We start from the raw sequence: 12083 nt of genomic DNA on the forward strand, positions 1-12083 counted from the left end.
CATAGTCATCATGCATTACCCAGCTGCTTATCCCAACTCTAACCCCTAACCTTAACCCAATTTAAACTCAGTATTTTTGTACTTAGTATGCAGCACAAAACACACACACACACACACACACACACACACACACACACACACACACCACACACACACACACACACACACGGTTGCACATTTCTGAATCCCTCCACCAAGCAGAACAAGACAGGCATTTTTCTGCCCAGTTTAAGCCAGGTATTCCCAGTACGGGGTGGAGAGCTGCAGCAGAGGGCAGCAGAGGGCGGAGGCATCCGTCACTGTCCATGCCACCGTCCCGTGATGGATGCAGCTGTTTATCCCTCTCTGCAGGTTATTTAGATGCAGTCGCAGCCGGAGAGATTAGCGACGAAGACGCGCGGCACCACGTCAACCCATCAAATCAATAAACCCCTTATCAATTATCTGCATTTTGAGGCATTCCTCCGTTTAAATCCGAAGCAGAAAGAGGAAGACAAATTAATTGTGTGCCCCCCTCTGAGTGTTTTCAATTACCGCGTCGACGATGGATCATCGTTCTGACAGCAAAAAGATGAAACCACCTTTGAAAAATCCGTTTTCTGGCTGTGACTGTCCGGATGAAAAACAAACCAATCAGACTGGTGATTTGGGTGTTGTTGGAGGATAAAGAAAATGTGTATATTATTTCCACATTAATATTGGCTTCATGCAGCTCTAATCCCTCCTGGGGAAAAAAGCACATTGTCATTCACGCAAATTGGAACCTTAAGCTCTTTGTAAGAAAGGATTAGCCCATTCCAACATCGTTCCTAATCACCTTAAAACAAAACCTACTGCTCAAACATTATTTGTATCTCCGCCGTGTGCATATCAGATGATGTCTGAGACTCTGGGACGGCTTACGTAAGGGAGCCATCTCGTTGCTCTAACACGCCAGATTACAGACAATGCCCCCGAGATGGCCGCGGTTTTTTTTTTCCACACGCTGACGGCAGCCCGGTGACACCGCTTTAGAACATGGTTTATTGATGCTCCTGCTCACTCTTTCACTCGCTCTCACGCGCGCTCTGGCTGTGTCATCCCGCTGACCTAATTGGGTTCAGATCAACAGATGCATCCTCCATCAAAGCAGCAGTTAAACTCCCATATCAGCCACACAGAGCAGTAACAGCCAGATTAAAAAGGTCTGTGGGGGAACACATCTTTGCATTTTTGCTGTGAGTGTGTGTATGTGTGTGTGTGTGTGTGTGTGAGTGTGTTAATATTGGCGAAAGGGATGCATAAATAAAAATGAACTATTCCTCCTCTCAAAGGCAGTCATGTTCTAGCCTGCTGAGATCTTGTCCTTGGCTGCGCTTTTACAAATGAATTTGTTCTTTTTCTACTGTGTGTCAGGGGTGGGGGGTGGGGGGGTGGGGGGGGTGGGGGGGTGGGGGGGGGGGGGGTGCTGATAAAAATATCCTGTCACCTGTGTGAGGAGAGGAAGACTGCAGTGCAAATGAGGCAGACCCTCCTCCTCCGCCCTCACCTCTATCTCTGAGAGTACAGCTCCTATTATTCTCTTGGTTTGGTTCAAGGATGGATCCTCCACCATCTCTCCGCACACATGCGCGCGCCCTCCCAACGTGCACTTCATCCACTCCTCCCCGGTGTGTAGGCGTACGCGTGCATTGGCTCTGTTTACCTTCAAATATGTTCAGAATATCCCAAGAAAAATGTTCCTCCCAGCATCCATGAGAGCATCCATGGGAGTCGACAGCGGGATAACTGACGGAAACAAGACTGACGGGACGGAAAATGAGTCAAGTGAAACAGCTTTATCGCAGTGCGGTGCAGATAAAGGCTGTTTCACCCCTGAGTGTGTAGCTTCAGGGAAGCATAGACAGCATTTAACCAACAAACTGGCTTCTGTAAACACGACTCCTGCGTGTGGTAAAGAACGCCCGAGGACTGCACGTGAAAATTAGAGGCTCCAGCCCCGGAACGAGGGTTTCAGACTGTGATCATCGCTGATAAATACGCACCAAATATTGAAGTCAACACCAAACTAGGTCTGCTGCAGGATGTCGAGGGTAAAAATGCAGCGTTTCCCTGCCAGAACAAGAACATGTGGGCCCGTCAGAAAAGATCTGAGATCATTGGACACACGTCATCCTGTCACACCGCATTTACCATCTCGTGTGTTTCATCATTTATCGTCCTGCAGGATCCCACTGAATCCATAAATACTTAATAAGCCAGTTATGAGCGGCTTATTTTCCACATCCGGAGGTGATTTTTTATTATACATTCACGAGCGTCCCATAAACCCAGACTGATGCAATTAAGGTTTCAGGCTTGAGAAAAGTTTCCCACTGTTGGTCATAGACCTTCACAGACTCATCGACGCTTCAGTGGGATATTAAATGGTAAACACATCAGTGGAAACAGCGTTTCCTCCTTAATTGGAGGGAGACTGAGGATCTCCCAGACAGGAGACACCGTCCCATGAGAGGCTGTTCTCCTGCAGAGACATCTGAAGTGACAAGGACAAACACAAACAAAGGCTGTCCTGCGCTACCGTATGCAAATCAGGTACTATCCAGACGTCCACCTGCCTGAATCCCAGCGTCAGCGTCCATGTTGTCTGATAATCAGCCATTAACGGGAGGTGTAGGAGCATCAGGGAGGATCTTCTGCAGGCAACCAGAGGCGTAGAAAAATAACCTGACTCATCACACGGTGGAAAACTGCACTGATATGCAGAATTATGAGGAATCTGAATTATGCCACCGCTGCAGCTGAAGCGCACGAGTTCAGCCTCGGGCGTGCACGTTGGCCTCTGAGCCGCGCTGTAAAGGTTCTAGGTGTGAGCCTGGATTAAGACCGAATACGAATTTCTATCACTCAAGGTGGAATATTCAATCACTTGTTTCATTGAACAAATACCAATTTTCTTCAACTTAAGAAAAATATTGAGAGATTCAAATTCTGAGCTCAAATAATCCTGATTGTCTTTCATTTAGATGCTGTCCCAGGTCTCTGAACTCACGGCTGCCTTTAAACAAGCAGCAATGTTGGAATCACTATAAAAATATATTTATTTAAAGGTCCAAAACTCTCAATGAGACGATAGAATTTAACTTCTGACACCTTCAACATCCAGAACATTAAAAATAACCCAACGCTGTCATAGGCTGAACCCTTAAAAAGTTGTTTTTTTTTATATTTCATGACAAAAACACTGTTTGATGGGATTCGACCCGACGCCTCTGAAGCAGATCCAGATTCCCCAGAAGGTGAGAAAGCAGAAGTGACGTACTGAGGTGAGAATAATCCAATTTCACCATCTCCAGTGGAAATCCTGTCGTAGTGTCGCCGCACAAATGACAAAAGACCTCAGCGATGCTCCTGATTTATGCAGCCATATAGAACAGCGCCAACACACGAACCACGTCGACATCGGCGCTAATAAATTCAGATTCTCAGACTCAGCGGTTGGTGTCTAACAACTTTGCACTTTTTTTATACACTTCCAATTCAAATAATATATCAGAACCAGAGACTGTGAGCCATCGGGCTATATAACAATATGGATCTGCGCATTTTGAGGGTCGAGAACCTTTTTGCTTCTATTTGCATGCGTTGCCTCAGGTTGGAGGGTTTAGGTTCAAACTCTAAAAGTTGCACGGTGATAAAAGTTGTGTCCGTGCAGCCGCCGCCGACATGACCCCGACCTCCGCTCAGCCCCTAGAGCCAGTAACTCCCACCAAATCCCGCTAACTTCACCTAAACTTTCTAAAGTTTCTCCCTCAGGAGAACAGAAGCAGGGAAAACGTGCGTGCGCACACGCACACTCCCTCCTGGTAAGGCACCGCAGAAGTTGGGCAACAGCCACGAACCGTGCGATGGAAAGATCAAAGAGCCCCTCCCCAAACCAGCCGAAGCCAACTCTGCATCTCCAGCTAATTAACTAAAACCCTTCTGATGTCGTGTTATTGAAATTCCTAAAGTGCAGCGTTCAGCGCGTCTGCCTCACGCACTGAGCAGGGAAGCGTGTGGGTTTGTCTAACGAGGCACCCCAGTGTTCCAGCGCAAACACGGTTGTAATGGCATGAAAACGTCGCGCGGAGTTACGCCGAGCGTCGAACCCCCGCCCCCCCCCATAAATGGGACGATCACAGTATTTATAATGGAGCAGAATGCAGCGTTGGTGTGATTTTACCATTAAAAAGCTGCTGAAAGGACCATCTCATGGCCACTCACCTGCCTCCACTCAGGTCTCTGGGGCCCTTTAATGCCCCCCCCCCCCATCTCAGCTGTCACAGGAGACAGAGGCGTGAATTATACATCAGAGGGTTTTTTCTATACCTTTAAATAGAGGCCCCACTGTCGCCACTATACTGAAGTCACAGCAGCCTTCCAGAGATGATCGATCCCGTATCTCCGTCGTCGCTCCATCCCTCAGTAGCTGCCCAAAACAGCTCCGTAAGCAGACGAGTGGGAGGACGAAATTGCATCTCGCCCGCACCCACACGGAGCAAAGTGATGAAGTGTGTAAAGTGTTATTTGGCCCCGGATATTAAAAAACAAACAGAAATTAAAGCAGTTACGTGGAAGGAGGAAGGAGGAGGAACGCTCTCGTCCAGCCGGCGACAGGCGCCTTTAACGAGCTGTCAAAGTCAAATGAGAGAAAATCCACAACACAATCATTTATCAGGCCCGTTGCCTCCCTCCTGCGCCCCCCAGGTGTGGCTCAGTCACCCTTCTGTCGGACCTGCACCACCCATGAAATCCTGCCAAATCATCACCAACGATCCCGGGTGCATTTGCACAGCTCCGTTCCAGGCTTCCGCCCAGAAACAGGCTTTTTTTTTTTTTTTTTTGCTGCAGCCAATTAGATTCTGTAAATGAGTTTTCCAAATAAGAAAAAAAGCACCTTATTTCTGCTCTGCCCGCCCTTTCATTGGGATGCGACGAGGCTAAATTGTGCATAACAATAATTGCGTTGTAATGTTTCCGAATTACGGCGGCACGCTGGAGGTATTTTTGTAGTTGGGGAGCTAATGCTCTGCTCCAATTTCTGTCTGCACGGAGCTCTGAACTGTTCTCTGACATGGCAACCCTTATTAAGATAGAGCAAACTAATTCACTGCAGGATGTGAGCTGATTCTTCCGAGGGGTTTTTTTCTCTCTTTTTCCCTCTTCGGAGCTACAGAGACAAACCGAAATTAGGTCTGAAGGCTGAGAAATTTGAAGACCTCCGCTCTCAGCACATTTACAGTAGATTAAATAGAAGAAGGAAGAGGCCGCGACCTTACTCGACCTTTGGGGCTCAGCCCCGGGCGGAGCTGTCAAGAGCGAGGACGTCCGCAGTCGTGCGTCTGCTCCTGCTGAGAATGCGCAAACAAGCCCTTTCAGCAGACAGAAAAGGGGGAGAAGCGAGAAAAGAGGGGGGGCGAAGAAAGGAAGGGTCGATGCCGGACCTGCCGTGGGCAGACATCCATTACCCGAGCACGCAGCATGGGTGATGGCATTTACCCAGAACAGCCAAATGCCGTGGCAATTAATCAGGCTGCTGAATGCCAGCTGTATCAATAGCACGCACACACTGAGACAACAGAGACACACACCCTGGAATAAACTTCCTACCTTCTCACTGCCTTCCAGGGAGGAAGACGTGCTGATTGAACACTTTGGCTGGTTGCTAACTTTGATATTGGACGTCTCAAACGGGGCCGCGTGGTGCGAAAGTGGAGGCATCACTCACAGGATCCCAGCAGGGGAAGGTCTGTGTTTTGATTCTCACCCCCCCAGGAGCCGCAAATTGCTTTTGAATAAGCAAGATTTAATTTGTCGGGAGACGAATACGTCGTCGCTTCCACAGAGCGGGAGCCATTAACGCATTTTTTCCATTTTGTATACATGCTCCGAGACACCGGTGTTCCGCCGGCCCAGATCCCTCCCAGTGAACGTGCTTTAAAGCAGTGGTGAGCAGAATGTTGTTAGCGACGCCACGCTCCCCGAGGGGAACAGAACAAGAACAATCGGCTCATTAAAAACAGGAACGCTTCAAACCTGGTTGGGGCTGGAACCCACTCAGAGGAGAGATGGAGTCAGCCAGCAAGGAGCACAGATGGAGGGATTCAAGGGGGGACTGGGGAGAGAGGAGAAGGAACCTTATGTTCAGAGAGGTGAGGTCATAATAAAGAGTTAATCGACGGCGACAAAATGAATTCTCAGAGCAAATTCACTGCAGAGGAACACTTGTGTGTTATTTTTGATGTTTTCCTCTTCTTGGACTGGAAGTTAGCGGCAGCTTCGACGCACCGTTTAACTGAAATGTGAAAATCAGAACCAATCCGGGCGTTCCTGCCTGCACCAGACGCATCTGTAGCAGCTTTAGGTGTCTACATCGGAAACGTGGCTGCAACATTTGTCACAGCTAATAAAAGCAGTTGGTGACCTCACAGGCGATGGTGCCCCAAATACACCCAGCAACTGGCCATTCCAGTGACCCCAGTACCAGAGTCAGGGTACGAGACAGATTAATCTCCAGTATCTCTGCCTTCGCTAATAGTCCATGTTTCTCTCTCTCTCGCTGTCGTTTTGTTTTGTTTTCCAAGACGTTTCATCTATAATTCAGAGTATTGAATAGCCAAACATCACGCACAACCTATTAATATCAAATCCACAGACCCACAGGCGGTCAGTCGAGCGGCTGCAGCGACTAAAGCGACTTCGTTTTAGTGGACTTTTAAATCTCTGGTTTTATTTTTCTCATCCCTTTCCTGCGCGGTCCTGCACATTATTTCGGCACGTCAGCATTTTTTTAAAAATTAATTCCAACTAAGATAATTAAAGACTAAATAAAAGTGTCTAATTTACGCACCTGCTTTAGCACCCTGTCTGCCGTCTTGCCTTGTTTTGCAGCGCCCCCTTCTGGATGTCTCTGAAATAGCATGGCATTAAAAAAAATTACGAGAAATTATCAAATATTTTCATTTAACTTTTGTCCTGGAAAACTATAATAATTAGACTTCTGTTGTATCATTATTATTATCCAGGAAAATAATAATAATCAAACAGAAGTTTAGCTTGTTTGGCTTCATCGATTTTTGTCCTGTAACACGATCAGAATTTGTAAGAAATAAAGAGGGAGCCCAGTAAAGGTACCCGTTTCGTGCACGTTTATTACATTTCATACATGCACACTTATTTTATGTACGTATATATGTAATCTATATATTGAACTCCAGCATCTTACCTTGGTTAACCTGACGAGAATTTCTTTGTGAGGCGTTAAAACGTCAACATTGTATTTTTCCTTTTCCACATTTAAACACCAGGGGGCGCCACCGGACCACTAATTATCTAATTTTGTACAGTTATTTTCAGGCGAGGAGAGAGAATGACTTTACAGGCAAAGATCATTATAAATGTTTGCTTTTAATGTCAGCCACACGCAGTTTAATCTACTAAAACCAAATCAACTCTTCCTTGTCAATATCCTGATTAAAACCGACATTAAATGACATCATGTTTGAGTTTATTAGGTTTAAAAGATCCATGAACCCTGTGTGTGTGTGTGTGTGTGTGTTCGTTCAGGGGAGTATTCTCCTCTGATTACATAAACTCATCCTGGGAGAGCAGTAGAGAGAGGAGTGCAGTAATAAACTGTGGATCATTCTTCCTGAGTCAACATCGAGACTCTGTGTTTGTTTTTCATTATTTCCCAGAGGCACCGAGCTCCTGGAAGACGGGCCTCTTACACACATGCATCCTCGTGCTGAACTGAGATACCTCTATCTTTAAAAAGCAACACTGTTTGCTTGTTTCTCTGGAGGTGATGGATGATACAGCCGTCATTTGCAGGTGAAACAACAGGTTGTGTTCAGGGATTAGCGCCCATAATCTGTTTATATACTGTGTGTCTGTGAGAATAGCTGCTGTCATCACCAGCAGAACTGTTATTACAGGCACAAAAAAAGCAACTCTAAGCAAGGTGAGGCCAGCAACGGCAACAAGAAACTGTGTGAGACATATAAATACAGGCAGATGCCAGTTTTTGTCATTTCTCTGGTTGTTTCTGGTCCAGTCCCAGTTTTGGGAGGGTTCATTGGACACTCAGAATTTGCCCTCATGTTGTCCTGTGACAGGCTACCAACCTAATTAGGATTAAGGATTGGTTAAGATAAAATTGCCAGATGGATAATCCACTTAGGCTCACGTGGAAATGACTCCTGACTCCTGATTCCGTAGAAGTAGAGTTATTTTCTATTAAAAACAGACCCAATAAACTTCTTTGTTGCATCATTACACATCAAGTTAACGGATTTTGCGCTTTGGCCTGTTGACATCGAATCATTTGATCCTGAAACAATACAACACGGTCATATTGACATGTGGGAAAGTCAATACAAGGAGACTGATGCATTTGTCTGATGCTAAAGAAACCAGGCCAGCATTAGCAGTTCACTACAACTAGTTATGCTAAGCTAATTAGCAGTAGGTGATAGCTGCCTGTCTGGTTCTTTTTGCTTTGGCCTAAAGTTTTCTCTCTGGAGTTGTGGAGGAGGGCACATAAAGAAAAGAAAAAGTAGATGCAGCCCTTTAAAGTGAATCAAACCCAAAGTTAGAAGAGACTGGTGAAAGCTAGCGGAGAAAGTTGAGTGTAAGGTTAAGCACCACCTGCAGATGCTGCTAAGAATGTCACAACACGGCCGTAAAAAAACCCTTTAACTCAGTTTGTTACAACCCTGGTTAACACGCTGGAACAGTTTACAACAGTAGTATGAGCACGTTGAGCAGACACACATACACACGCACGCACACTGGAAACCATGATCTCCGTCGGATACGATCCACTGGACTGAGCGCCATAATAACGTCTTCTGTCAGCTGTCACAGTCAGTTCTGGTCGGGTTCTCCCTGGCAGGGTGTGACCGCCGACTTTAACCTTTCCCTTTCACGTCACTCCCACTCCTCTTTCCAGATAATAATTCTCAACATGACACGTATACAAACCATATATCATAACCTACAGTCTGAGTAAGTGTGAAATATTTGTTCTCGCACAACACTGATGATGAAATCGTGTGATTTAAGGGTCATCTCATTACTTCATCACCCTTTCATCGCCCCACGTGCTCCTTTTTCTCACCTATGGTCCGTTTTACCCGACACAGTCGAGCACCAATCGGGTTTATACGCAGAGGTCGAGCCTCTGCTGTCGGCCTGTGTTGACAGAACTGTAGCCCGAGTGAGTCTATTGATTCACACACAACACAGTGCCAATCTGTGGGCGTCGACACACCCCACTGGTGCACACACCTGTTGTAGTGCGGGTGGTGAAACACACACATCTCACACAACTGTGCAGGATATACTGGAAGGACAGTGTGATCCAACACAATAACGACGACTGTTGCTATGATTTATGCTTGGTGCTATGCCCCGCCTCCAGGTAGGTCCTGCTTTTAAACCCTGGTGAACTGATTTACTCAGGTGAGGATTATTGACTGTCAGTCATCAGATAAAGGCCAGTGTCCATAAGAGCCTGTCCTGTCTGTCGCACCCTGACGGATGAAGTGGATGCCAGGACACACGGGCGAGACCACGAACCTCCCAGAACCTCCTTCCAGACGCTGCGCCACTCTGCTGCACCTCCACGGCTGAAAATATGAGAAGGTTTAGTTGGATTCTGTTGTAATTGAAGGGTTTTACCCTCTGTCGGTGAGGTAAGATCCTCCCAACATCTCACAATACACCACGAAGGATTGGAGTCTTATGCCCCCCCCCATCTCATCTTGTTGCAAACCAAACATCCCTCCAGTTTTGACGTGTGTACATTCTGAACAGATGAGCACACCTCTGTCACCCTTTTGCTGCGTGGACTGACCCAACCGCCCTCCCCTCACACCTAATATCTGCCCCCAAACAAAGCTGATACAGGTGTTGAGAGGATGTGCAAAAGAGAAACTTCTAATGGTTTCCAGAGAAGGCAAACAGCGGTCCAGATGTTTTCTCCATGTCTTTACCTTCTTTCCCTCCTCAGAAATGAATATAACCTTGTTTTACCCAAGTAGCTGGATAATTTGTTCCATTTGGGGGGCGGGCAGAGGTGGGCCGGCAGGCGACAGTCAGGCGAGCAGCCTCACAGGTTCTGGCCTTGTTGGAAGAGTATCGCGTAGCTGCCTTTTACGACCTGTTTAACACCACAGAGCTGAACACAGCCATTTATCCCACAACGCGCAACACGGCGTGAGCCCGATAGGGTGACCACGGCAGTAAAAAAGAGGAGGTAGGGGAGGAAATCGGGCTACATGGCAAGAAAGAGGGATCCCTGTTCCAGCAGTAAATTCTGCTGACGCCGAGCTCTCAGCATCCACAGACAGAACTTTCCTCAACAACTTTCCATTGTGTTCATGTGCCAGGAGGAAACCCTGATGCACGAGCACAGGGAGAAAATATATGGACCGGTTCTTAAACATCCCACCTAAAGTAAGACATATTTATGACATGAGAGCGCCTGACGCATCCATCACGTTGGTGCAATGGGAGATAACGCGCGTCTGTGTTTATACATTAGCCTTCTAAACGAGTGTTGCCTTACATAGACAGCAGCAACATCAGAGGATTTACCTCGTTCCCGTGTGGGTTCGGGAGAGCGGCAATAAATTATAGTTACTGGTGGTAATAAAAGATGTGTCTCTGTGTTTGGAGGTTTGAAGTGGGAGGATAAAGATCTTTGTCTGCACGTGGTCTTCAGAAGAGTGCCGGCCTTCACACACACACACACACAGCACCTTTCAAACAAAGTGTGTGTGATGGAGACGGTATGTGAGGTGTCATATTTATCGCTCTGCTGTTTATCACGTATGTCAGGGTCAATATGTTTAGATGACCGCTCTATGGCTCAGCAGCTTGATCCCCAATTCCCTGAAAGATCACTGAAAGGTCCCCATGTGAACGCCTGCTTTCAGAAAGGGAGGAATAATAATCCCCTCTGTGATGCCTTCCACATGCGCTCTGTGACGCTCTCCCTCTTTTTACTTGTCTTCCTTTGGTGCGAGAAGAGAAGACAGAAGAAGCAGAAAGACAAAAGTGAAAGAAAGCGAGTGGGAGAGAAGAAAAAGTGAGAAAAGATCTTAAATTTCAATTCAACCTTGGCAGCCAGACAAATGGATGATGATGGCGGGTGGATATATTGAGGGGGGTGAAGCAGCTGAGGCAGAGGGATGGATAGATGTGCAGAGGGATGGAGGGAGGGAGCGAGGCGCTCAGCAGAGCCGCTCAGTCTAGACTCCAGATGTGCAGGCAGCAGCGCTGTGGCTGTTTTGGCCCCCACCAAGCTGCTCTGGGAGTATCCCAGGCAAATGTCCCTGTAAATCAGGTCCAAACCAGGCTCCAGGCAGCACCACAGCCACAAAACCCCTCCGCCTGGACCCCCAAAACAGACCGGCCAGCGACAGGCGGACGCCGATGAGCCCACTGTGTCGAGTAAAGTCTGTAATAGACTCCCTCACTACATACACGGGAATGAGCACCAACTTATAAAACTCGCCGCCCAGCCCCGTCTAATTTAGCCTCTTATTTCGTTTGCCTGCACGTGGAGGTGTGCGTTCTAAAAGCTGATAATGCGCATCCGCGTACAGCTGCAAGCAGACCGCAGAGGAATGCGTCGTCATAAACACGGCTGCCTCTCCTCGTTTAGCCCCACCGCAGCTCGTCTGCTGCTCGGCTCCCTAGTCTGACTGGCACCAGGGCATTCCTTCAATAGCAAGCTGCTTCCCATATTCCCATCCACTCCAACGTCCACAGAGCACGTTCGCACAATTACAGATTCCTGCTGGATGTGACTGTGTCTGTAATCCTTTCCCATCAGCAGTCAACACATAATTAGATGTTGGACCGGCCCAAATATAGTAAGCAATGCTACCGCAGTCCTAAAAGAAAAACAAAAACCCTTTTTTTTTATTGTACTCCATCCAGCCGGAGTCAGTCGTTTCCACACAGGGACTCTTCGGTGGGCAGGGTTCAGAACATCCAGGTCCACGCCGGCAGAAAGGGCGCAGGAGGAGCAAAGGTCTGTTTCCAAACCC

Source organism: Takifugu flavidus, chromosome 4 (genome assembly GCF_003711565.1).
Source record: "Takifugu flavidus isolate HTHZ2018 chromosome 4, ASM371156v2, whole genome shotgun sequence".
NCBI lineage: Eukaryota > Metazoa > Chordata > Actinopteri > Tetraodontiformes > Tetraodontidae > Takifugu > Takifugu flavidus.